This window comes from Lygodium microphyllum, chromosome 23, assembly GCF_053477565.2.
Source record: "Lygodium microphyllum isolate KBCC chromosome 23, Lygodium_microphyllum_v1.1.10, whole genome shotgun sequence".
NCBI lineage: Eukaryota > Viridiplantae > Streptophyta > Polypodiopsida > Schizaeales > Lygodiaceae > Lygodium > Lygodium microphyllum.
The window spans coordinates 23,871,020-23,876,344 of NC_141157.1; positions in this window are offsets into that span (position 1 = coordinate 23,871,020).

Genomic DNA, 5,325 nt, shown 5'->3' on the forward strand with positions numbered 1-5,325 from the left:
AGGGTGGAGCTTTCTTGAAGCTTGCACTTGGATCGTGGAGCTACTAGAGTGCTCGGGAGAGGAGGTAACTTGATTGGGCATGGAGGTTAGCACACTACACCCATAGAGATGGATGGCGCGTCGGCTATGTGAGAGATAGCCATTAGTGCTCAGCTTGGAACGCTGGAAACAATAAGAGGTCCGTGGGTCTTGGCGGTCGAGCGAGAGCTCCCACATTTTGGTTCCATTGCCGGGACCAATGGATTCAAGCCTTGAGCGCTTGCGCACTTCGAATCGAGCATTGAAGTAGGGTTTTTCCCGAACCAGTGCTTGAGGTAGATAGGTAGGAAGCGAGGGAGTTTGAAGAGGTATTCGATCTCCTTAGCAAGTAGATTTTTGGTTTCTGGACTTGAAAAAGCATGTTGGAGTAGTGTAGGTATTTCCTTTATGATTTTTTCTTGCATTTAGGAAGGATAGGACCAAAACATTGGAGCATGTAGTAGGGTTTTCTGTTGTTGTATAACAGACTGAAACAAGGAAAAGAAGGGCAAAAAATGAAATTTTGGGTTAAATATTGGTGAGGGGAGCAAGACTAAGGTGAGCATAGGCCTGGGCAAGGTGATAAGGGGCTAGGAGTGGCAAGGAAGACCACATTTTGCATTGCAGGATTTCAGGAGAGCTGGAGAGAGGGAGAAAGAGCTTCATTGCGTGGACCTGCTCCGATCTTGCCATTGAGGAGTTCTTTGCCCACCACAGGTAATTCCACACCTTCCCCTACATGAGTAGCTTGGATCTAGAGGTGCTCAACCAATAGGAAGTCCTCGACTGCTCGGCGCGATGAATTCTTTGAAGTCCGGCGAAAAGACGCGTCGTGCTTGGCCCGGCCGTCCGAGTGACGGGGATTCTAGGCCGAGTCCCAGAATTGGCCCTCAGCCCGCCGGTGTCCTATTTTCGACCCTCGGACCACTCAATCTACTCGGCCCTTGGCCCACTCGGACACTAAGCTCTCGGTCAACCCCACTCGGACAAGTTACCAATCGGCCCTCGGCTGAATCAACCATTCGGCCCATCGTATTCGAATGCCCTTCGCTCGAACTCGTCCGAATCAAGCATTTGGACTAACTTGATATTCGGCCCTCGGCTCGCCAGTTGACTCGGCCCAACACAAACCAACTCGGACGCCTAGCACTCGGCCCGTCCGAATTGGTCACTCAACCCTTGCAATTCAGACCTACTGGGCCAAATTTGGATTTTTTTAGATATTTGACCCATAGACCCCGAAAGCGACACAGAGACCATATGGACCCAAAAGCACATCCTAGGCCTATCATTAGACTAAAATCTAGAGCAAGTAGTTCAAAACTTGTCTACGAACGGCCCTTCAAATCGCACATGGTGTTTATCATAACGGCCCTCCGGGCCGGGGGGGACTCCCCCCCCCCCCCCCCCCGAACCCCTAGAGGGGGTTCCTCCGCACCTCCCCCAAGTAGGATGGAGAGAAAACGCATGCCGTGACAGGTCCTCCAAATTAGATCCTATTGTAGTAATGGCTCTACACAAGCATGGATTCTCACTTGTAAAAGAGCAACCAAAAGCCCATACCCGAACAAAGACAGACAGAGACCCTAGAACCTCAATGGGCCAATCTAGCCTACAAGGGAAAAAAGGCCATACCACAAAAACATGTCTAGATTGCATCCAAACTGCATCTAGTCAAAGTGAAATGCAACAACCTCAAGCTACAATTGTGAGGATGACTAGACATGGCAGTCCTAACGATAGATGCACCTTGAATAGCACTACACAGACGATCCAAGATATCAATGGAGAATCCACATCTGGTCGTGTAATTGGGGACTCAAGGGCATGTATCAAAAGGCTTGAATTTACAAGCCAAGACCCAGAAGACGAAGACATAGTACAACCTACTTATCTTAGGGTCAAACTCACCGCAAAAAGGGAGTACTGTGTTGACGCTCTCATCAACGAAGGAGCTGATTTTAATATCTTGACCTATGAAGCATCGATTCTACTAGGCCAACCAAATCTCACACCGACTAATACAACTCTTAGTCCTTACAGGGGACACTCCCAAGCACTTATGGGGAAGTGCAAAATCCTTGTAACCATTGAAACGGAAAGCTTGTCTATCCTATTCCATGTTCCTTCAAATAGTGCTAATTGTGGGAAGGAAACCCTCTTGGAACTACCTTTCAAAAGGGCGACCAAGTGTGAGGCCAATTATGTAGCACAGAGGATACACTTGACACTACCGGTTGTTAGGATAATCGCAACCTTTAGTAAGGGTGACCTCATCGAACCTCGAGGGAAAGGCAAGGAAGGTGCTGACATAACAATCAAGCCTTCTGACGAGAGCAAGGACTTGTTGAAAGAGTTGATACAAGCACAGGTTGAACAACGAGAACCAATGAGTGAGGCCATGCTTGAAACAAGAAGGTCGGGAGACAATGCCAAGGACGGGCTTTGGACTTACAAATATCGTAGAAGACCCCAAAAGATGCCCAAGCCTTATAGACGAAGGTATCGATTGAGAGCCAACACAACGCCGAGATGGATATCCAAAGCGTTGCTACGTGCTCAAGGGTATTACATAGGTAACCAATGGATTTGGATACCAAAACCCCCTGATAAACCTCCTCTATCAGTTGAAGGCCAGACTGTATCAAGAGCAAAGAAGCACAGAAGCAAATCTAAACAAAAAGCCAAGTCTCGAGTCAAAAACATTGGAGTGACTGAGCCCCTCACAATCGAAATCAAGAAAACAAACGGGACTATTCAAAGGGTAGATCCTCAGCTTAGCGTGCTTGACGAGCAGATATTAGATGTAATTGTTAAGGGTAAGAAAAAGCCACTAGTTTCTAAGGAGCCTTTGATTTCCCAAGAGGATAATAGGCAACATAGGCACAATATTTCTCATGGCAAGGTTAAATGCTCAACAAATCAAATGGCAAAATCATCTAACAACCACGAGCAAATCTTCCAGCCAGTGTCAAAGCCACTTAGGAGTCCCAAGTCTCCTACACCCTCTTTCCCGAAATGGACACAGGAAGCACAACAGTAGTCATCGAGTGCAGTTGCTCAATCCCAATCTCTATCTCCATCTAAGCTTCCAAATGTCCAAGATGTGAGACATGATACCACCCGTAGCTCTTAGCCCAAGGATATGCCTATGCAATCTAATGTGACTAGATCAACTGAGGCTTGATCTGCACAAGTGAATACTCAAAGGGCAACAAAAGACACACCCACTTTTGATCTGCCTGAGGACTTGACACCACAATCTACTAATAGTAGTCAGTCCACTGAACTAGCCATTACTACTTCCAATCAGGAATCACAGCAGTCATAGCCTTTGGCCGTGACAATGCCCCTTGCGGAACATGTCCTTAGCAATTCAACCGTGGAAGAGGTGTCGCAACCAACATCCTTGACACCTTCAACACTTCCGAAGCACCTAAAGCCTAGGCTTGAGAAGAAACCTCTCGAAGATGTGGCCAAGGAGATGGCACATCTAACCAATCAACCTAGCAAGGATGTTCAATAGGTCGCAACTAAGTCCCATGAAAGCACACTAGAGAAAAAGAGTGCTAAGGCCCAACCAAGCACACCAACGACTGACCTAGTTCAAGGTCTTGAGTCTTTGAGAAAGACACCTTCATTGCCCACAAATAATAAGAGAACACAATGAACACAACGACAGTTACAAGTGGTTGTGGACACCAAGAAGATTGAGACCAAGAGCACGCAAGAACTTGGGAATAAAGCATGGAGTCCACCCATGAATGAACCCATTGCCATCTCTCCTAGTAGCTGTGAAACCTCAGACGCATCCATGTGCTCTGAAAAATCAAAGCAACCTTTGCCATCAACGGTTGCTTGCAACACTCAATCCACTGACAAGAGAACTCGCATTGACCAATCAAGAATGGATACAACGCTGTCACAACAGGGTGACAAGACTATACCGGTCACATCCAAGGAGAACCATGACACAATAGCAGCAAGGCCTCAGGAGAAACATGGAAACCCCAAGAGCATAAGCAATCCTAGTGTTGACCAATCTTGCTCATCTAGGCTTGAGCCCCCAACCATGCTAAAGCCTAGGGAAACTCCTAAAACCTTGCATGAGATAGCAATCGAGAAAATTATGACGGTCTTAGAGGAGCGATTAGTCAAATGGCAGTCTCAAAGAGACCCAACCTATGTGGCGTCGACTTCCTTTTGAGTACTGACTACCATGCGGGGTATGGAGTTAGCCGGAACTAGCCAAGAGAACTCTCTGGCTGATAAGGTTCTCACTGAGGACGAGTTACATGTTGCCAGTAGACTCAGACAAGGCACCATGCTGCTCGATGTTGCAAAATATCTATTGTTATTGAGTAAGCTGCCACTAGTGATGCGTGTGCCACACTCCAGTATAATCCTAAGTTCTACAATTGGTTCTTATCCTCCAGTACTGGAGCGTGTGCCACACTCCAGTACAATCCTGAGTTCTACAATTGGTTCTTATCCTCACGAAGTGACATGGATTCGTAAATATGTACATAAATAAACAATGAGTTTTGTGACCTTCTATAGATAATATCAACACACACAAGCAATGATAGTCAAGCACAGGGAGAAGAGTTGGGTTTGACAGGCTAAGCTCCTTGGGTCCTTTTCTCACCACACGTCTACAAGTCATGTGACCATTCCCTCCTCCAGGTGGAGGGCATGCAACCCTTATTACTACCATAGGAAGCCCTGACCAACATCTCTGACGGCATAGACGGGGCACTGTCCCCTTCTATACACCTTTCCCCTTTTCGGTCTATCCTTCTGGGGACGAGCCCTACTCCACTCCATTACAACCAGTCCACGCAACTTACCATAAGCCAAGATCTGCTAATGGCTGGAACATGCCCCGTAGTCAAAGCAGGACGAATATCATCACGAGGGTCGTCCCTCTACAACAAACACTGCATGCCTCACCTCACCCCTCCTCCTCATATGCTTTGATAATCCATTGTTTAATCCCTTTCATGCAAATAATTCTATCCTGCCTCAAAGCCTAACCTTGGTTCACATTTTGTAGATTTCCCCATAGTAGCCATCATGGAGCACACAATGCAGCTGGCATGCAAGGAAGCTCTCCTCCGTAGAAGGGAGCATGAGGCAAAGCGCCTCCACCAGGGCAATATGTGCCTACCCTTAAGAGGTACGCACCAAAAAGAGGCCCTAAGAGACATCATCCCTTTGGGTGGTCATCCCCTTATCCCCTTTTTTACATGGCCGGCCGTGGCCTAGGCCCTTTTTCCCATTGTCCTCCTATCTTCCTAGCTTTCT